Source organism: Hemibagrus wyckioides, linkage group LG10 (assembly GCF_019097595.1).
Source record: "Hemibagrus wyckioides isolate EC202008001 linkage group LG10, SWU_Hwy_1.0, whole genome shotgun sequence".
Lineage (NCBI taxonomy): Eukaryota > Metazoa > Chordata > Actinopteri > Siluriformes > Bagridae > Hemibagrus > Hemibagrus wyckioides.
Window position 1 is genome coordinate 2,883,554 of NC_080719.1, and position 22,828 is coordinate 2,906,381.

The 22,828-nt window shown below is 39.9% G+C and overlaps 1 long non-coding RNA gene across 1 annotated transcript in view; it reads left to right on the top strand.

Moving 5' to 3' along the window:
* Window positions 1–22,828, top strand: part of LOC131360317 (uncharacterized) — a 95,391-nt gene that overhangs the window by 23,745 nt on the left and 48,818 nt on the right. Inside the window, exon 2 of the long non-coding RNA XR_009205875.1 lies at window positions 4,528–4,576. This is a non-coding gene — a long non-coding RNA (uncharacterized LOC131360317). The remainder of the gene's footprint in view (window positions 1–4,527; window positions 4,577–22,828) is intronic.

Below are 22,828 nucleotides of genomic sequence, written 5' to 3' on the forward strand. Positions count from 1 at the left end.
TTGTCACTGTACTCTTTTGTTTAAAACAGTGTGCCGACTTTGTCATTGGACATTAAAATATAATAAAAACTGGGCCGTTAGATATATGATGTAATAGCGTAAGAATGAAATGAACTGAGGGTGCCAATACTTTTAATCCTAGCCTCAACCTCAACTACATCACTCCGGTTCATAATGAATGATTCTTTAAGCAAGTTCTGGGTAAAGTTGATGTATCTTGGTGTTCACGTGGATGTGACTTCAACACGTACCACCTACAGACCTGCAACTTCACCACTCCATGCAACTTTATTCCCTTTTTCAGCAGGATAACGCTTCCTGCTACAACGTAAATCTGTTCAGGAACTGTTTGAGGAATGGCTCAAGGTGTTGCCTCAACCTCTAAATTCCCCAGATCTCGATCCAGTGTGATGCGCTGGATAAACAAGTCCATGAAGATTTACTTCAGGACTTAAAAGATCTGACGCTAACGTCTTACAGCATGACTTCTGAGGTCTTGTTCTTCTGAGTCCAAGCTGTTCTTCTGGCTGGTCATCTGAAACGTGTGTGTGTGTGTTATTTGTATCACGTTTTGACCAAACACCAAGAAATATTAATGCTTGTAAATGGCGAATAAAACGATCCCAATTCTGATTAGCCTTTAGATGCGATCTGCTAAAACTTTGCTCAAAATGATATTAAATTGCATTAGAAATTAATCAAGCTCGTTTCACAAGGCACAAAGCGCTAATGTTAATTTGAAGGTTCCAAAAACACTGGTTTAGCCATTAGTTAGCTAGCTAGCATGTCTAAAAAGGTAATTATATACAACTTAGCATTTGGTATAATGAAATATTAAAATGAACTAGTTTGCTGTTTCAAAACATTTTGAACCACAACAACGAGAGGAACAGCAACAGTTTCTGAAACGAAGCCCCGCTAACGTAATTAGCCTTAGCGCAGGAGTCCGTTGTAAACATTCAGTCAGAGTGTGAGCTGTTTATTTTGGCTGAACTACAGAGGAACGTAAACAAGACGTCTGAATGTCAGAGTGCACTCGTAAAGAAGGGATTTCTCCTCATTATCCTGCATTTCATCCATACTTCTGCTGTACGGAATTAGAGTAAATGATCCTACGCGAATACCACACATTCTTCCGAACACATATTTCTTGTAAGCACGGAGGAAATTGCACATATCTGGCGGTCTGTGGTGTTCGTTTCAGATATATGCTTCTGTATGTGAGGCATGCTGCTAGCTAACTGATGATTTACTTTAGAAACATGTGGGTTTGCTACAGAAATGCTACGTTACACTACATGCTAGATGGAACATTAGATTAACTGCTAAATAACACTCCAAAAATGTTTTTCTATTATTATAATTCTTTAAATTTATTTGCATTATTAGAGTTTTGTCAAATATTGTCATGGTCATGCTTGATGACTTGCATCAAGCATGACCTCAAAGATAATGCTAAGTATGGATCGACTGAGGAAGTTAGCTAAAGTTAGCTACTGATCACCTTAGTTCCCAATGACCAATCATGACCAATGATATCAATATCATTTTCAGTTCATCACCAGTCCTAACAACCAATCACGGATCACCATTGTTCCCAGCATCCAATTACTAACCCCCCTCAATCCCAACAGCCAATCACCGTTTTTCATCATTCCAAACATCCAATCACTGAGCACCCTCATTCCCAAAGGCCAATCAGTGATCACTAATGTTTCTAAATCCAATCAATGATCACCATTTATATATTTTTGTATATTGTTTATATATGCAAATTATTTATTGTTATATACTTATTATATATGCTAATTATTTGCACTGTGAAAATGCACTTCTGGTTAGATGCTAACTGTATTTCGTTGCCTTGTACCCACATGTGCAGTGACAATAAAGTTGAATCTAATCTAATCTTATCTAATCTACTCATTCTTCCCAACAACCAATTCCCGATCTCCATCATTCCAAATATCCATTCAATGATCCCCCTCATTCCCAGCAAGCAATCCCTGATCTCCATCATTCCAAACATCCAATCACTGACCCTCCTCATTTCCAACAACCAAACCCTGATCTCCATCATTCCAATTATCCAATCACTGACCCCCCCTACCCCATTTTCAACAACCAATCCTTGATCTCCATCATTCCGAACATCCAATTACTGACCCCCTCATTTCCAACAACCAATCCCTGATCTCCATCATCCCAAACATCCAATCACTGACCCACCACAGGCAGAAAAGTGATCAATGTTTCTAAATCCAATCAATGATCATCATTCTTCCCAACAACCAATTACAGATCACCATTGTTCCCAACAACCAATCACAGATCTCCAACTGTATATTGATTATATTTAGAGTGAAAAAGTGAGTTTTTTTCCATCAGTGTCTATCAGTCATATCTATTTCCACCCCCACATTCTGTCTGGAAATTTGATGAATATGTAAATGGATCAGTGAATATGCAAATGAGTATATTCTCTGAGTATTCTCAGAGTATATACTCTGAGCATGTGTTCGGCCGAAGCGACTCGGCTCTGCCGCATGTACAGTACGTGTGATGGGAAAGCGTTAATGCAAATATCCGGGCAGTATAATATATCCAGGCAGTATAATATCCGGGCAGCATAAATCAGCGTCCGGCTGCAGCCTGGAGAGAGAATAGTGTAATAGTTATTGCGAAATGAAGTGGCACTGAGATCAATACGCCGCTATATCTCACTCAGATGGAGGGACACGAGGGGCTTGGAGCAGGGGTTACATCCAGAGGGCACTGTAAATCTGCTCCTGTGTGTGTGTGTGTGTGTGTGTGTGTGCGCTTAGTATATCATATATAAAACTAGCTTTAAGAGAACTTTTTGTTTTATAAAAGTTCAGTGAGTTGTTTAGAACACATTCAAAAGCATCAAAATAAATCATAGAGAAATGCTGTTTATTTATTTATTTATTTATTTATTTATTTATTTATTTATTTCAGGTCTTACACCAAAAATCCTTTTGGTATGAATATGGTTGAATTTAGACTCGATACTGTCATTTTATCCTTTATTTCAAAGTTTTTAGTTTTTTTAGTTTTAATTTTTAATTATATTTTTTTTTTACTAAAAAGTATTTGTGACAGGTAAGGAAAGTGTCCCTAGTGTAACACCGATATATTTATTTTTAATAAACAGTTTTGATTAGTGCTTCAGTTTCAGGGAATTGAACATCAATCGACATGGTGGTTTAAATTTTATTAAAAAAAAAAATTAATTGTAAAAGTAAAACTGCAGAAAATTCTAAGAATTTAATCTGTCAATTAAAAAATATTTTTTATTTTATGCTAGAATTAGAAACACTAAACACATCAAAAATCTCAGTTCTTTGAGAAATAAGGGATTGAAATAACAATAACAATAATAAAATAATTAGTTTATAATAAATAAAAAAGAAATCAATTATAAATGAAAAAAAACGAGGGAAGGGCTGGATGAATCTAAAGTAAAATTAAAAAAAATAAATAAATAAAATATTTTACCCAGTGTTTATGAAAGTGTTATAGCAGCTGTATCCTTTAGAGCTAAAATAAATAAAATGATAATAATAAACCAAAATAGTTTTCAAATTCAATATTTATTATTAGCAGTAGTAGTAGTATTAGTAAAGATTTTATTTTAATTACATATTTCTATTTTGATTCATCTTTTTATTGCTCAATATGTCTAATCTACAGTTCACTAGAATCGAAAGGGTTATAAAATGATGCCTGAGGTGTAGTTTTTAATAAATATTCATTTTTTAAAAGTCAGTAATGTAAAATAAAAAAATTATAATAATAAGTATATTATTAAAAATATTCATTAAAATTATTTTTTTAAGTAAGAAAACTCCATCAAAATAAAGTGAGCCCACTTCCAGTCTGCATTTGAGCAGTCTAGAAGCTCTAATAAATAGCTATAAATATATAATAAATATGATCTGCTTGATTTTAAGCTTTGATTGTTAAATAATCTTATAAAATAAACTAATAACATAAACCTGAAATTAATTTTTCCTGAAGTTGGAAGTGGCATCCGGATGCTCAGCTCTCCTTTCCTGCTGATCCTGAGTGAAATTCTATTGTGCGTAGTGTGTGTGTGTCTGTGTGTGTGTTGTCTCATGTGTGAAATAAAGTTTCATTTGAACCTAATCAGCACTAAATATCAATCTGCTCTCTCTAATGTCTAATCTATCGCCTACATCATCGCCGTGTTTATTAGCGACGCCGCGCACTCGGCTGAATCGCTGTATCTTTTGTTAATCTTTATTGCGATATTGCTTTCACAATACTGTTAACGTTATTTTTTTTAATTAAAGTGAACAATATGATTTCAGTTGAGAAAAAAGAAAACGTTCCAAGGTTTTATTTAAGTAAAAAATATGCGAATGAGAGACTCTAGAATGGAACTACAACATATACAGTATGTGTGTGTGTTTGGGTGGGGGGGGGTGTAGAAAAAGTATGCAGTTAGTAAGTTTGGATCTGTTTTTGTTGTTTGTGTTTTAGGCCCGTGAGGAAAACAGGAAGAGGACTCACAGGCAGTTCTTCTGAGCTGGTAAGTTTGTGTGATGAAAATCCTTCCATTTTTAAATCCCTAAAAAATGACCTAGCTTAAGTAGCATTAGCGAGAATGATTGAGACTGTAAGAAGCGTATGTGGCGTTACGGAAGTAATTCATCAAACGTTAGCAGCATGGCTAGTTAGATATCTTAGCTAGCTTGTGAGATGGACAGATGGACTTCATGTAGATGGGCTTTTAAAATCCTGTTTTCTGTGTTGTTCTTGGAGCCAAACCAGATACAAAGCTTGAACAGCTAGCTAATGTTGTGTAGCAGTTAGCACGGCTAACACAGATAATTAACCACTGCTCAGCATTTACAACTTTATCCACATGAGACATGAAAAAAAATTCTGGATTCTGTTTTGGTCAGAAAGCGTTGATTCATTTAAGCTTTAATTCACTTAAGTTCTGATTCTTTTAAGCGTTGATTCATTTAAGCCTTGATTCATTTAAGTGTTAATTCATTTAAGCGTTAATTCATTTAAGTTATGATTCATTTAAGTTATGATTCATTTAAGTTCTGATTCATTTAAGCCTAGATTCATTTAAGTGTTCATTCATTTAAGCTTTGATTCATTTAAGTGTTTATTCATTTAAGCATTGATACATTTAAGCATTGATTCATTTAAGTGTTGATTCATTTAAGCCTTGATTGTTTACTAAACAGTTGATTCATTTAAGCCTTGATTCATTTAAGCGTTGATTTATTTAAACGCTGATTCGTTTAAGTGTTGATTCATTTAAGCATTGATTCACTTAAGTGCTGATTCATTTAAGTGTTGATTAATTTAAGCATTGATTCATTTAAGCGTCGATTAATCTGAGCATTTATTCATTTAAGTGATCATTCATTTAAGAGTTGATTCATCATTCATTTAGGTGTTGATTTATTTCCTATCGCAGGTTAAGTGTCATCTAATATATGACCGTTTCCACAGTAAAGAGGTGTGTAATGAACATGTAAGGAAGGAGTCTCCAGTTACAGAGTTATTTGTAACACTCACACAGTCTAAGAGGTAGAGCTGAATCTTAAATCGAAAAATAAGTGAATCGTTTGGGAATCATTTGTACTGGTAGTTGTGTTCGATTCTTAATGTTGTGTGTAAACAACGTTTAACGTTTCTTTTCCAGGTGTCTTTTATTTATTTATTTTTTAAACGATGCCCGATAATGGGACTCATTCGTTCCCGCTCGCCTTAAAGACTCTTTAAACGCTGCAGCTGTTTAACACGCTATATCACACTGTTTAGTAATTATTGTCGAAAATCCAAAGACAGTTTAACGCAGTGAACAGATGTGGAGGTAATCGGAGATAATTAGGTATGTACATTTTGCGGTTTCTTGCTAATCAGCGCTGATGAAGTGTCGCTCTGTGATTTTATTTTATTTTTTTTTATATAAATCATTAACCCGCTCGAGTGGAATTTTATAGCTCTGAAGTGGTGTACTTGTAAACCGGCTGGCTTGCGCTCTCAAAAGAGGGAGGCAGATGGAGGGATGGAGGGTGGGGGGGCATGTTGGCAGCATGTTTCTGGAAAATTTACACACACACACACACACACACACTCTGAGCTTTTTACATTCTCCTCAGACTAATACAAACATCGTATTCATGTCCCCTTTTTTTCTCTCCCTCTCTCCGACACGCCCGGGTTTGTGTTTCTCTCTTCATTAGTAGTCACTGACGCTTGCCTTATTGTCCCGCAGCCATATGGCCGTTCCTGGCCTAGCCTTGAACTAGCTCAGAGGTCAGAGGTCAGAGGTCAGACATGGCTGAGGGCGGCGGAATACTGGCGTAGATTATGAAGCCCCCCAGTCCGTGTTTGCGCCTCGTATTAAAGAGCATCGTTTCGCCGCTCAGCCTGCGGACGGCTTGTAAGCCGAACGTAAGTCGGCGGGACACGGCGTCTGACCTCTGACCTCTGATCTGTGATCTATGATCTCGGCGGCGGCCATGTGATCGGTTCTCAACAGACGCCCGGTCCGATTCGATGTTTAAACATGGCCGGGATGCGGTGATGAGTTTAGAACGGAATAATAATCAGTGCCTCCAGGATCAAGAGCTTTTTTTTTGTGCATTTCTTATAGTATGTTTTCGATCAGTGTAAAGAAACAAAGGATTTTCTGATATAATATGAGTCAGGACTTTCAGTGCGATTCAGACGTGTGTTTTTCCCTCTGTCTGAGAACCTTACACAGATTTTACTGGTTGAAGATGAAATCTGAGCTGCTTTTAGGTGAACAAGCACTAGGGGCATCTCAGAGAGCAGAAATGGGTTTGAGATCAACATTTACTTTGAAAATACAAACAATTGTGTAGGAAAAAATAACCGTTTTATTGTATTTTTGGATCTTTTCTATGAATATATTGCTCCTAGTAGGCTAAAAACAGAAATCCTTCTGAAACACTACACATTCTTAAAGTCTTAAGAGTCTACTTTCCTATGAGCTTCATATTAACCTCCACTGTGGAGTGGGACATGACAAAGACATTCGATGCTTGAACACTGAATGGAGTTAATATATATAGGCTGTTATTTTTATTATTACTCAGACGTGAAAATGACACGTGATCGCAGCTAATGTGTAGCAGTTAACACGGCTAACCCGGATAATTAGTCACCGCTCAGAAAAACAAAAATCTGGATTCTGTTTGGTCAGAAAGTGTGGATTCCTTTAAGTTTTGATTCGCTTAAGCGTAGATTCATGTAAGAGATGATTCATTTAAGCTTTGATTTATTTAAGCCCGTTTTGGCTCCTTGATCCTTTTATGCCAGTTTTTTGCGGCGCTGCTTTCGCGGCTGTGCCTCAGCGAGACTTATAATAAAACTTTGTGTAAAACATTGTAAGAATAACACATTAGAGATTGTATTACCGAGTCAGGAAACAGCCTCCCTTTTCCCCTTAAGACAGCACAAATTGCTAAAGAGCCGAGCGGAGCGGAGACGGACGCTGCACGCTGAGCTGACTGACACTGCCGAGGCCAGGCGAGGCCAGGCGAGGCGAGGCGTCGTGCCTGTGGCTGAGGAAGAAATATCAGAACTTTTCTTTTTCCTCTCTTTTCTCTGTCAGAGTGGTCAGAGGTAGAGCAACATCTGGAGCAGCCGTTTTCTCTTTCTTTACCCCCTGCCTCTCTCTTTTTTACTCTCTCTCTCTTTCTCTCTCTCGCAAGCTTTTTTTTCTTTTTGGGAGAGATCCAGGCCGGCGATAATCTCTCTCTCTCCTCATTAAAGAGAGCTGAATAAACACAGGCCTCTTCCAGTTGTTTCTACGAATTTCCTCACAGTTGTCAAGAGACCTGAGCACGGGCCAGAGCTTCAAAGGGCCTCGGGGCCAGAGGGGGCAAGAGGGGGCCAAAGGGGGGCCGCAGAGGGGCCTGGGGCCGAACATAACACCGCCACTGCGGACATGCAGCCAGGCTCGACAGAGAGAGAGAGAGAGAGAGGAGAGAGAGAGAGAGAGAGAGAGAGAGAAATATATAGACAGAGTGATAGAAAGAGACAGCGTAAATACAGAGGCAGAAAGATACAAAAGAGAGAGAGAGAGAAATTAGAGCTAGAGATATAGAGAATGAGAGGAAGACAGAAAGACACAGAGAAAGAGTGAGAGAGAGAGCAAGAGTAAAAGTGGAGAGAGAGATGTAGAGAATGAGAGGAAGAAATAAATTTAAAAACAGAGAGGGGGGGATACAGAGACAGAAATATATAAAAAAAGAGAGAGAAAGGAGAGCTTGAGACTTAGAGAATGAGAAGATAGAGAGACAGACAGATAACAGAGAGAGAGAGAGAGAGGGAATGCAAAGAGAGTGAGGGATGTAGCGAATGCCAGGAAGATAGAGAGACAGAGAAAGAAATTTACAAATTGAGCAAAAGAGATGGAGAGAGAGAGAGAGAGAGAGAGAGAGAGAGAGATGAATTTAAAAACAGAGTGAGATTGAGGGAGAGAATGAGAGGAAGTAAGAAATTAAAAAATGGAAAGAAAGAAAGAAAGAAAGAAAGAAAGAAAGAAAGAAAGAAAGTCTGTTAGAGAGAGAGAGTAATATTGAGAAAGACAGTAATATTGAGAGATAGAGAGAAAGATATTTAAAATCAAGAGAGAGAGAGAGAGAGAGATTTTCTTTTTCCTCCACTTCCTGAATGTGGACTGTGAGGCTGGTGATTGGGTAGGAGAGTTTACCGTGGAGGCAATTAAAGAAAGTAAAATAACAGGAGTGAAAGAGAAAAGAGAGAGAGAGAGAGAGAGAGAGAGAGAGAGAGTTAGAGGGGGGGGCAAACCAGCCCTTGGAATATAATTGCTTACTGGATAACTCTGTGCTCTGAGATGACTAAATTGATCAAATTGTATCCCAGGGTACTGAGAAAATTGTCTAATGTTTTCTATTACTTCAGCTCACTGATAGCACATTACTGCGGCTCGCTCCATTTTACTCCTATAAGACGATTTAAACTGTATTTTTATGTTGAGGACCTACACAGCCATCACACACACACACACACACACACACACACATATATATATATATATATATATATATATATATATATATATATATATATATATAAAATATATGATATCCATGCGGTAATTAGTACCAAGCTGCCGCTATTTCTCGGCATCGTCCCGTGTTTTCGTCAAGTTGAGGGAAGGAGAAAAAAATGGCCGCCGTGTTCAGGTCTGAGGGCAAACACAGAGCCTTGAGTTCATCAGAAGCACGGACAGCTCATCGCTTACACTCGCTGAACTAACGTCACACACTGCAGAGTACACACTGCCACCACACTGCTGCACTGAGGCAAATACGTCCTACTTCAACACACACACACACACTTATACACACTTACACACTCACACTGCCTCGTGCTGGGAAATAAGAGGACAGACATTACAACACCCAGAGCAAACACGCAGCTGAAGGGAACTCAAATGGTCCTGGAATCCTAAATCTGGTGGTCGGAATCTGCTCTGTATTTCGGAGTCAATCCTGGGAATGTAAAGTGGATCCAGTTCACCTCCTGGTATGTTAATGGGAGGTCAGAGGAAACAGGAGAACCCTGAGAGAACCTGGAGAGAACATGTGGAGCTCCTCATAAAGACAGTACCACCAGCTCAGGAACCCTGGAGATGTGAACAGTAATGATACAAGAAAATTATTTCACTTGAATATGTACATAATTTAAAAAATGACTTGTTGGACTGAAAAGAACCGATCCAGGAGAAGGATTTTTGTGTATAACCTGACTCGAGAAGGTTCCTTTAAAAATGTTTTTATACACAACATCTACACTTAGAGACCGGCAATAATTCAAGGCTGTTTTTGTAGATAGATAGATAGATAGATAGATAGATAGATAGATAGATAGATAGATAGATAGATAGATAGATAGATAGATAGATAGATAGATAGATAGATAGATAGATAGATAGATAGATAGATAGATAGATAGATAGATAGATTTCAGTCACTTAATTGAAACTTCTAAATTTTATCATATGTTATGGTATACTTTTACAAAACTTTTCTACACAAAATTAAAACAAAATTCTTAAAAAAGAGAGAGAGAGAGAGAGAGAGAGAGAGAGAGAGAGAAATCATTATTTTTAAATTCTTTTTAAAAAAATTACTTGTTCTCAAATTTGGTATACTTTTACAAACAAATTCTGCACAAAATTGTAAATAAAATAAAACATTAAAAAAAATTTAATTGTAAATTCAGTCAAATTTAAAAAAAGATTTTTGTAACAAATTCCATTAAAGGCTTTAGGAATTTCTAATAATAATATTAAATTATTATTATTATTATTATTATTATTATTATTATTAATAATAATAATAATAATAATAATAATAATAATAATAATAATAATAATAATATTAGTAATATATAAGAAATATATAAAAATATTGCTATGTTTTGTTTATTATTTGTAGTTTTGGTAACTGTACATTATGTAGTTTTGAACTTCATGTTAGAGATGAATATCTTTATGGTATTGATATAAACGGACAAACCACTTTTATAAACGTGTAGTTGATGTCACGAATGCAAAAAACAGGTGATAATTAGCTGAACGCAGATATATCAATTAGCATCACGATTAGCGTCGTAACGAGAGGCTCAAAAACCTCAAAGCCAAAAGGTGGGCCAGTCAGCATGTGGTGCGTGACGTGAAGGCAGGAAATAGATGGAGGTGAAAGGTCTGGGGGTGGAGTCGACAGGTTGAGTTCAAGGCCAGGGAGCGGCGTGTCGACCCCAGAGAGCCGGAAGACGGCGTGTGATATCCAGCTTAAAACCTGCAGCATTGATGGGTCTCTGGGGAAAAAAACCAGGGTCCGGGGGAAAAATCCAAGCGACGCCAAACCCCCACAACAACCACATCAACCCCTGCCTCTTTCCTGCCCTCGTCCGCCCCTTTTCCTCATGGCCGTGCCGTTCAAACCCAGCCAGCACCCATTTCCTCCAATAAAATCTAATAACCTTCTCTGTCAGAAATCACGCCAGCCCTCGAGTGCAGACCCAACCGACGGGGGGGAAGGAGGGGTTGCTGGTAGGGGTGTAGGACTGTAATTGCAGAACACAAGTCCTCTCTCTAACATCTAACGCCTCCCCTCCCCCCGTCCGGCGTGCACGGCCATTTTGTTTTCCAACTTGTTTGTTGCTTTTTTTTTTTCACTCTCGGTCCTCATCACTTTGTTCACGCTGTTGATTGCCTAAGCTTCTCTCGCTGCACTCAGCAATCAGTCAAAAGTCAAGGACTCTTTCCTTTTTTTATGATTGGGAGGCTGCTTTTATTTATTTATTTATTTACTTGCTTACTTACTTTTTTTTTCTAGGGGGGTCGAGGTGCACGGAGGACACGGTTAGTCTTTTAGGACCTGCGGAAAAAAAAATTATGAGTCCAAAATACTCGGATATCAGGATAAAAACAATATGAAATATTATCTTCGTACAGATGATGCAGCGTTTTAATTAAGACTAAATAATTTTTAGCTACGGAAACCAAACAAAAACCTTTTCTTTCATGTTTTTTTCTTTCTGTACTTTGTGTTTGCACGAATAGCTGCGTTTAAAACACGTGAACCTCTGCAGTTCGACTCTTTATTATTATTATTATTATTATTAAAAATATTATTTCAAAGGAAAAACAATTTACAATAATTTATACCGGCTAGACGGGAAACGGAGTCTAATCATATGTTAATAGTTCTTGGATGGAAAAAAAATTGCAAGCACAACCTTTTGTGCTTCACCACATAGTTTTTTTTTATAATTTTTTTTATTTTGAATGTAGGAAAAACATTCAGTAGATTCCAGACACCTGTTTCTAGCCTTCCTCTCCATCTCTCCTCTTCGCTGTCTCTGGTATTTTTAACGGCAGATGAAAGAGACAAACAAGTGTACGCTTCCGCCAGCACTCGGGCGTTCGGATCAATCCGAGCACCAGCAGTAATTAACTATTTGCTAAACTTACGCCATTGATTTCCATTTAATGCTGAGCGCTATGCTCTAAATGAAGACCGATACCTGGGTGTGTGAGCTTGTGGCACAGAGGGGAGGGGTGAGTCTGGGGCTGAGGTTGGACTCGCAGCTCTGATAAATTGGCCCTTTTTTAATTGGGAGAGGAACGGGCGCGCGTCGGAGAGAGAGAATCTCAGCCGGGTTTTAATTGGGGAGTCCCTGTCATTGTGTTCCCGGAGCCAGATTACGGCTTTTCTTGCGCAAACTGCTCCGAGACGCTCACGTGACCCGGCGACGGAACGTGCGGTCGACGTTTCCTTCTCTCGAACCTCAGCCGTCTCTCCTGATCTGTATCTCAGCCCACCCAATCTCGGTATAGCCTCTCTGGATGGAAGACTTATTAAATTCTTGAGAGAGTTAATGAATAGGATGCTGTCATAAGGCCTCGCCGAGCCTTTGTATCACAACGGTCCATCAAGGCCTGCCATTGTTTGCACATTCTAATTGAATCTGTACAAACACGATCCCGCTCGGAAGCCTCGCCCGCGACGCTCGCCCTCGGAGCCACCGGGAGAGAGAAAGAGACGGGGGAAGAACGCCGTTTCCGAAGTTTGCTTTGAAAATGTCAGGACTCATATAGAAGCAAAGCACATGACTGAACGCAGAGAGCTCGAAGGCTGAAGGCTCACTCCAATCCTGTATGCTTTTATTTTTTTTATTTTTAGCTGGACTATAATGGATTAAACCGATTTCTGTGTAACTGGCAGGGGGGCAGAGCGTTGTCCGGTTGTAACAAAAAAAAAAAACCCTGACGCCGTCACCTATCAATTTCCTACGAAAGTTGATGTAAAAATCTAACGTTTTATTTTTCATTACTGAGGTCACTTCAAAACTTTTCTTTTTTGCAGTCTGCTATCACACAATAAACATCAACTATTTATTACAGAACTGCATGTTTCATCCCATCCATTTTTAGTTAATGTTATGATGAACCTGTGTTTAACTAAATAAGTCAATGAAAACATCCAAAAGTTCGAACAGATCTGAAGATTTAAATTTCTAAAAACAAACCGGTTCTTGGCTTGTTCCTCTGGTGAACCCATCAAAGATTCTATGTATCCCTGTGAAACGTCTCTCTAAGTAGAACGCTTTTTAGTAGGTAAAAAAAATTGGACACTTTTCCAATGAATCATTAATGAAACCTTGAAGAACTCGTTCAGCTTAGTCTCATCCTTAAAGATTTGTTTATTTGGGCTCACATGAGAATTTCTCCAAGGTCTTTCACTTACACTTAGCATCAGTGAATCAGCAATTTCTAGCATTTTTCCCAGACATAGTCGTGTGTGTGTGTGTGTGGGTGTGTGTGGGTGTGTGTGGGTGTGTGTGTGTGTGTGTGGGTGTGTGTGGGTGTGTGTGTGTGGCTCGTTGGCTCTTTGGCTCTTCTGCACTCTTTACTGATTCTGCAGCATCTCATCACCTTGGTAGAGGGTTCAATGGCTCACTTAAAATGCTGTCACTTGCAAGCCAATGAACTTGACTTTAAACTTAGGTAAACCCAATTGGAGGCTAATACACCATAATAGGCTGATCAATACCAATTATGGGGCCTCCTCGTGGAACAAAAGATAGCGCTCCGCCTGCACCAGCTCTCCGGTCTGTCGGGATGCACGGCTGGTCCAGAACGCGTGCGATCAAAATCTGTGAATCGTTTGTGGTCAAATTTTGGGTTGTTTCTATTTTGATAGTGTTCTTACTCTAGATCATTTCTAATCTATAATGCCTGGTTTAAGTCCCTTTTTCCACACACACGCACACACACACACACACACACACAGCTTCGGAAACCATTGTTGCATCTGAGCAGCATCTTTCTGCTATTTGGTTGTTGATTCATGATCTAGTACCTGATATAAAACTCTAAATAAACATGTTTTGTTCAGAAATGATTCATTCCTTGAGAATGAGTCGCTAAGGTGAAGGAATCAGAGTCGTTCTTTTATTTTACTATTATTATACTTTCTTTCATGGCTGAGATCCCATCCTCCCTTGTTCAATGGATCAGTGATTGAATCAGCAAATCTTTCAGTAATTTTTGAGGTTCAATACTTTTTTGTTCAATCGATCGATATTTCCGTGTTTGACTCAGTGAATCTTTTGGTAATGTCTGAGATTCGATTCTCTCGCATTCAATAGATCAGTGTTTGATTCAGTGAATCTTTCAGTAATGTCTGAGGTGATTCGGTCCTTCCGCATTCCGTGGATCATTTGACTCAGTTGGGATCAATGACTCCTGTTTCGTCTGATCTGGAGTATAATAGAGACAAACATGTTATAAAACAATACAAAATGATGACAATTATTATCAGTTTTAAATTATTTAAGATGAATCATTTAACCGAATCGATTCAAATGTCACTCACAGAAGAGTCATGTAGTTAAAAAGAGGAACAAACAAACACGCAGGATAATGAACTTGATTACAGCGCTCGTTGTGTCCCGAGTTAGTCGAGCCCAAGCCGAGCGTATGTGTTGCTACACAAATTAACCTTTTCTGCTCTATCACACCGCTGAGTGCATGTGGGCATGCTGGTGTGTGTGTGTCCATAACCTCTAATTAAATTATATGGATGACGCACTTTCTTACCCTGGTTAAGCTCACTGTAATTGGCAGTGAATGGTGATCTCAGTGCATCAGGAAGACTCAGAGAAGCAAGGAAGATCTTTCATAAAGCTCAGATCCACTAAACGTGACGGACACAAAGGTCTACGCCTGAACCAGCCCGGAATTTCTATGCTGGATGGACAAATTGTTAAAAATATCTACACGTTTTTACACAAGGTTACGTGCTGTGTTTTTTTTACATAGGAGAAGCAAAAAAAAATAAAAAAATACGAGCGTAGAATGTAAAGGGAAGAATTGGCATGAGTCGAATGCAGAGAGAAAATAGAAAGCAGAAAGTTGACGGTTGTAGACTAATTTTGGGAGACAGAGCTAGAAAGGAAAGACGTCGAGCAGCCAATTGAGATACGGTTCAGGGAGAGTGCACTAGTGAGATCTGCCAGTTTGCATCTTACTGTAGTGTGAAATTACAGACCTAGCTGTCCAGACCTTCCTAAGTGAAATATCTCGGACATGTTTGCATAAACACCGTGATTCCAATCCAGCTACTTGTTATAAAAAAAAGAGACTTTTCATGTTTCCTGTCAGAATGATCAGAACTCAGTCAGGAGACCACTTCATGGGGAGCATAAAAAAGGCATAAAAATCACTTCTTCTGATCGTGATTTCAATCCAACTCTTTATTAGAATTTTTTTATTTTTTGATAGATAATTGGATTGTTTTATTGGATGGTAGAACCGTTTTAAGCTTTAAACTTATATATCACATCGTTCTAATAAGGTGGCTGTTTTATTAAAATAATAATGTTGTGTCACTTCTAACTTCATGTCCTGGGGTGTTCTGTTTCTCTACAGTTGTTTCATTTATTAAAAAAAATGACACTTCATATTTTTATCCATTTCCAGCTACATAGAGTAGTCGCTATCCGCAGCAATAGACCTGGATCGTTCCTTCTTTTCTTTCTCTCCAAGACAAATTTGTGATTTTCCGATTCATCTGTCCATCCATGCCACCTATCTTGTATACGGTCACATGGATCCTGGAGGCTATATGACACGACAAGGCAGGTGACACTCAGGACAGGATGGCAAGAAGAAGAAGAAGTAGTAGAAGAAGAAGAAGAAGAAGAAGAAGAAGAAGAAGAAGAAGAAGTGATGGCACAAAGCCTTTATTATCGCCACACATACATTACAGAACAGAGGAAGTCTTTTCCTCGCCTATCCTAGCTGATGAAGTTGGGGTCAGAGTGCAGGGGCAGCTATGATATAGCACCCCTGGAGCAGGGGAGGTAGGGGAAAGGGCCTTGCTCAATTGCCCAACAGTGGAGCTTGATGGTACTAGGGCTTGAACCACAATCCACAACCCAGAGCCTTAACCAATTGAACCACCAATTCCCCCAAAAACCCTTGCAAGGTAAAATAAAACAATTCAGATGCCTACAGTGCATGAGAGGAAACCTTAAGGAAACCCCTGAAGCACTGGGAGAATGTGGAAACTCCGCCCACAAACACATACACAGGGCGGAGCCAGGAAACGAATGTATGACCCTAGAGGTACTAGGCAAAGGTGCTAACCACTATAAATGATGGAAATGTTTACATTTGGAAACGTATCCCTAATAAGCAAGCCAGAGGCAACGGTGATGCGGATTCATTTCTATTCATTTCTATAATATGGTCCAAAAGTGCAGGAGGTTACAGCTGTAGCTCTGTTACAGGAGACTCCTCCCATAAAAAAAACATCTCAATGACATATACAAGCTATAGGTGCTTTAATACAAAATAACTAACCCTTCTGCTACTAGATGTTCGTGATCTAATCCACCATCACGTTATTAACCGAATAATAATAAAATCAAAGACGCCTGGCAGTCCCCGGATCCCAGCCCGAGAAGCGCGAGCACCAGACGATTATTACGCTCCGTGATTTCATTTACTGTCAGAATCGCAGATTGACTCCAGACTCCTTTTTACAAGATCAGATACGGTTCCTCATAATCCTAATGGCTCCTCACACCGTAAAATGTTTCACGCATTCTTCTTTATTTTGTTTTCGGATCTACGTGATGGTGAGAGGTGTCGTATCCTGACGTACGTCGCTAATAATAATCTATGACGCTTTTAAAATCCAATATTGGTTTATGATCCTTTCTGCAGATTGCTAGAGTGTGGGTTTTGTTTTTTGTTTTTTCATTGGGATAAATTTCTATGCGCTGCTCGTAAAGCATGTGATGTCATACATTAGCGACATTAGCTACATTAGCGTAATGGCATTGTTGGGACATTGTTGTGTCAGAAACGCTGGGATACCATTCTTAGATGCAGGGATATCTCTCCTCTCTCCTCTCCTCTCCTTCCTCTCCCTCCCTCCCTGTCCTGTCTTCATTTTTTTTCCCCTTTCTTTCTTTCTTTCTTTCTTTCTTTCTTTCTTTTTTTACACCACCCCCACCCCTCACTATCTCATATTCCTCTCTTGGACTATAGTTTCTATCTCTCTTGCTCTTGCCCCATCCCCTCCCTAACACCATCAGCAACAAATCCCCCACACCACCCCCCACCCCCTGCTACCCCTCCAACTTCCAATTTCAATAGTGGACCTCCGAGCGGTTGCCATGTCGACCAGGCAGCATATTACTATGGCAACCGGTCTGTAAGCGGCGAGCCTGCTGATTAGGAAGGGATGTCTAGTTGCAGCCTGGCCAGTGGAAGGATGCAGAGAGAGAGAGAGACAGACAGACAGACAGATAGAAAGACAGAGAGAGAGATAGATGGATAAATAGATAGAGAGAGAGAGAGAGAGAGAGAGAGATACAGACAGATTAAGAGAGAGAGAGAAAGGGAGAGAGAGAGAGAGAGAGAGATACAGACAGATTAAGAGAGAGAGAGAAATACAGACAGATTAAGAGAGAGAGAGAAAGAGAGAGAGAGAGAGAGAGAGAGAGAGATACAGACAGATTAAGAGAGAGAGAGAGAGAGAGATACAGACAGATTAAGAGAGAGAGAGAGAGAGAGAGAGAGACAGACAGACAGACAGACAGATAGAAAGACAGAGAGAGAGATAGATGGATAAATAGATAGATAGAGAGAGAGAGAGAGAGAGAGAGATACAGACAGATTAAGAGAGAGAGAGAGAGAGAGATACAGACAGATTAAGAGAGAGAGAGAGAGAGAGAGAGAGAGAGATACAGACAGATTAAGAGAGAGAGAGAGAGAGAGAGAGAGAGATACAGACAGATTAAGAGAGAGAGAGAGAGATACAGACAGATTAAGAGAGAGAGAGAGAGAGAGAGATACAGACAGATTAAGAGAGAGAGAGAGAGAGAGCGAGAGAGAGAGAGAGAGAGAGATGTGGAAGAATGATGAGAATGTGGTTTTTCGTTCATATGGATTGCATTGTTAATTTAAAGAGGGAAAACATTTTACCTCACATTCCTGTGGAACCTCAGACCGTCTCGGTTTCATCCCTCACATGACACGAACATGGTGTCTTCACCTCAGACATCTTCTCTCCATCTCTCTCTGCTGCATTTTATCGTTCCTGATTCTATACCTTACTGCGGATCGTTGCATTCCTGTCTGCCTGCTTTTCATTTCAGGGTTGTTTCAAGCCTAGTGGGGAATATTTGTGGTATTGAATGGAAGACCTATAAAGCACACACACACACACACACACACACACACATACACACACACTTTGAAGGAAAACCCCATGATACACCAGATATCAGACAACACCATGTGTGACTGTTATTTTCCTTCAAAAGTTTCAAGCTTGCAATCATACCATAGCTTTCTTGTCAGAAAAAGCTTCAATTCCGGCCAGATCGGTCATTCAACCCAGCGAAATGTCCAGTTCTGCTCTTACATACACCGAACATCGCGTATTTATTCCTTATTTCTGCTCCAAAGCAATTTTGCAGAGAAATGCACATTGTCTGTGTTCATTTCAGCCGCTAACAGATTTCACGTATACATTTACACACACACACACAAAACATTCAGTTTAATAGCAAGCAAATTTGGGCGTGTCCAGTGATGTGACAAAGTTGAGAAAAATTGAACTTTATGCAAATGCAAAGCGACTCTGTGCAGCGTCTACCAGCAGGAGCGGAGAGAGTGAGCCCACGTGACACGTGTCAAAGATCACACAACGTTTCCTCCTTCATTTGAATTTTACACACACCTCCTTCGGGAACGTTTTGTTTTAGCAGCAAGAAAACTGCTTTGTAGTTGAACGCCCCACCCACCAATAAACATTGTTCCCATGACAACAGGGAGAACTACTGTACAGGCGACTTCATAGAGATATAAAAACGTTACTTACTGTATTTTCTAATCGGAGCAGGACGCAAAAAGTTACACAGATCCTCACTTTTCACTTCTAGATAACATTCTGCGGATTTTTTATTACATTTTTTTCCCGAACAAAACAATCCATTTTAAGGGGAAATGTGAATTTTTTTATTTCTTAAAATATAGGAAAGGTTTGGTCAAGACCGTTAACCAATCAGCAGCAAGAGCACTAATGAACCCCAGGCGAAGTTTTCTTGCCCCCCCCACACACACACTTTTCCCAGGCCCCCCGGATCGTCCTGAACCACCAAGAAAGCTAATTACACGATCTAATTAGGAGCGGAGGAGAAGTAAAACAGGGGAAGTGAGTGAGAGGAAGAAATAGTGACCCATCCAGTTTGTCAGCTCGTTTAAGACAGTAATTACCCACTATTTATTATTCATCCCACAGCCTGACATTTCAATAACAATAATAAGGACGGTGTGGTTTAAAAAAAAAAAAAAAAAAAGCCCTGCACTAACTATCAGCTTTTTAATTGCCCCGCTCACCAACCAAACAGCAGGGGAGGGAAAGGTTATTTCCTCATTTGTACCTTTCATTTGGGAGCAGCGTAGCATCGTCTGGGGCTAAAAAAAATGAGTTCGGGGGACAGAGGGAGAGCGAGAGCAAGAGCGAGAGCGAGAGCAAAGCTCGGCCTTATCACTCACTGTCTATTATTTTTGTGTCCACGCATTTATTAGCTGGTGAGCTTTTCCTGCTTGCTCTCGGCAACTCGATTTTGTTTCCTGCTGTCTACAGACGAGGTCAAAAAATGACTAATAACACAGTCGGGAATGATGATGGCTAACGTTTTGCTGGATTTTTTGCTGTCTCACCTTCATATTTTATTCCTCGTCGTGTCCTTTCTTTCCTTCTCTCTCTTTTTTTTATTATTATTCTCTCTCCTACTCTCTTTCCCTCTCTCTGCCCCCAGCCTGAACTCTGCAGCACCTCATTAAAGCAGTGTATCGCCACCGGTCTCATTGGCTGCGCTGGAGGTGTAGGAATAGCACAGAATTATTAAGTGGAGATGGAATTACGCTCATCAGGAATTACGGCCCAAGCTAAAGTTAAAGGTATAGGTGGAGGTAAAGGTAGAGAGGTCACTCATGAGCCGAATCCGTCTTCGAGCCATATATATATATATATATATATATATATAGATAGATATATATAGATATATTGAGGCTTGACCCTGGTGCTGACGAACCTGGTGCTCTTGATTCCGAGTGGTTCAGGGGGTGTTGATTAATTTGCATAATCGCACGTTGAACAAATCATGCTTTTATTATTTCCTTACATTTAGGGAAGGAGTCTCCTGTGTTTTAGTAGAAGCTGATGAAGAATCCAGGAAGTGTGTCTATAAGTGGATAAAAAGCGTATTCTGGGTTCTCTGGGTTCTGCGGTTTCTTCTGACATGCTGATTGGCTGACAGGTGACTCTAAAGGTGTGGATCAGTGTATGAAACTGTCTGCCAGGAGCTAAAGATGAAAATAACCAAGCTGTCTTTGTCCCCCATCAGCGTCAGCATGTCTTTGGTCAACCGTACGCTAGTTTACCGGTTGCCTAGACAGCAGGATTGATTAGACAGAATTTGATTAGGGTTTAATCATGACTTTACCTTCTCGGGATTTGCTAATTTAACAATCGAGGGTCGTTTATGGTGTGCAAGCTGCAGCAGTCGAGGCTGATGAAAATAACTTGCGTAAGAACACGGGGCTCTTGATGGAGTTCACGAGAACAGTCTCATCAGACGGGACAGGCTGAAGGGAACGAACAGAAGAACATAAGAGCAGAAATTGCAATCAGTGACCTGCACTTGATTCAGTCCATTTGCAGCAGATCGCCCACTCCAGGCGCACGAGAACCCTCACCGAGCCCAGCGAGTAAACAAGTCCAATTAGAGCACACATGCATGCACACGCCTCTCTTACTGACTTCTACTGACTGTCCTTGGAGGAGCTTTGCTAATGCAGCTTGATTAGATGAGTCAACTCAGCCAGACAGCAGCAAACGGATAGTCGATATTCAGGGTTCGGGATGGCGGTTTGTCTAGGGAAAGTTTTTTTTATTTTTATTCGGCTCCAAGGAGATTCTGTGGTCAGAGATATTTCTGCGTTTCTTTTCTATAACAGCACTGTGGGGGTTTTTTTGCTCAGAGAGCAACATTTACATTTCTGGCATTTGGCAAACACCCTAATCCAGAATTTATCTAATTTTAAACAACTGAGCAACTAAGGGTTAAGGGCCTTGCTCAGGGGCCCAGCAGTGGTAGCTTGGTGGATCTGGAATTTGAACTCACAACCTTCTGATCAGTAGGCCAACACCTTAATGACTAAGCTACCAACTGACCAAACAGCCCGAACCTGAGACAACTAAACAAACTTTGTCTAATTTATTTATCTTGTGCTACGTTCACACACACACACACACACACACACACACACACACCTGGACATTGTTCATTTTAACAGTTAGTGGATGTGGGCATGTTGAGTGATGTGAAAAAGTTGAAAAAAGTTCTACCAGTGGGATCGGAGAGAGTAGAGCACACGTGATCGCACATGTCAAAGATCACACACTGTTTCTCCGACGATTTGAATTTTACACATGAATGCTGACTTCTCCTTCCAGAACTTTTCATTTCAAAGGCAAGAAAACCGATTTGTTGTCGAGTGGAATGTCGCACCGACCATGTAGAAAGGTTTTTACCATGGCAACCAGGCGAACTACTGTACAGGCCACTTCGTAGTACAGTGAGACATGTGGCGATAAATTAACGCTATGATCTGCATCTTGTAATCGGAGCAGGATGCAATAAGAAACAAAAATCGTCATAACATTCTGTGGGTGTTTTATTAAACACATCTGCCATGTTGTTGACAAACAAAACAATCAGACGGGGTTCTGATCAGACGTATGGAGAACACCAAACCGGGACAAGGTTTCTCTTTCCCCTGCCTCATCTTTATTGTTTTCTGTTACTTTCCCCTCTTCTGTCTATCTTCCTAATTCAATCTTGACCAGTTCCTGTCCACCAGATCATATGACAGGGTGAAATCCAACACGTACTTCTTCCATCTTTTCCCGATGAGGTCACACACTCGGAGTAAAAGTGCTATCTGCCTTCTTCCGCATACTCACAGATTCACAGCTGATGATTTTCCTGGTGTCGCTGTGATTAACAAGGGAGTGACCACGCCTTAGTTGCGATAGTTTGGTGACCACATGTGCAGACAATAATAAAGCGACTGTCGTTAGAAGTGAGTTTTCTTATTCAAGGGAAATGTATCAGCATTCTTTTCTGAGGTTACCTCATATACCTCATACCTCACATGAGGTAGATGATGATTTTCCTGGTGCCGCCATGATTGACACAAAAATGACCACATCCTAGTTGTGATAGTTTGGTGACCACATGTGCAGACGGTAATAAACCGACCATTGTTAGTAGTGAGTTTTCTTATTGAAGGGAAATGTATCAGCATTCTTTTCTGAGGTAACCTCATATACCTCATTCCTCACATGAGGTACATGATGATTTTCCTGGTGTTGCCGTGATTTACACGGAAGTGTCCACACCCTAGTTGTGATAGTTTGGTGACAATATGTGCAGACAATACTGAACCAACTGTCGTTAGAAGCGAGTTTTCTTATTGAAGGGAAATGTATCAGCATTCTTGTCTGAGGTTGTACCTCATATACCTCAAACCTCAGACAGATTTTAAAACACTGTATTCATCTGAAGTCTGAAAAAGCGTGCTATGCAGAAGGTCAGGTGCGGACGTTAGGAAAAACCTGAGGTGAATTTATTGCATAAACCGAGTGGAGCAGTT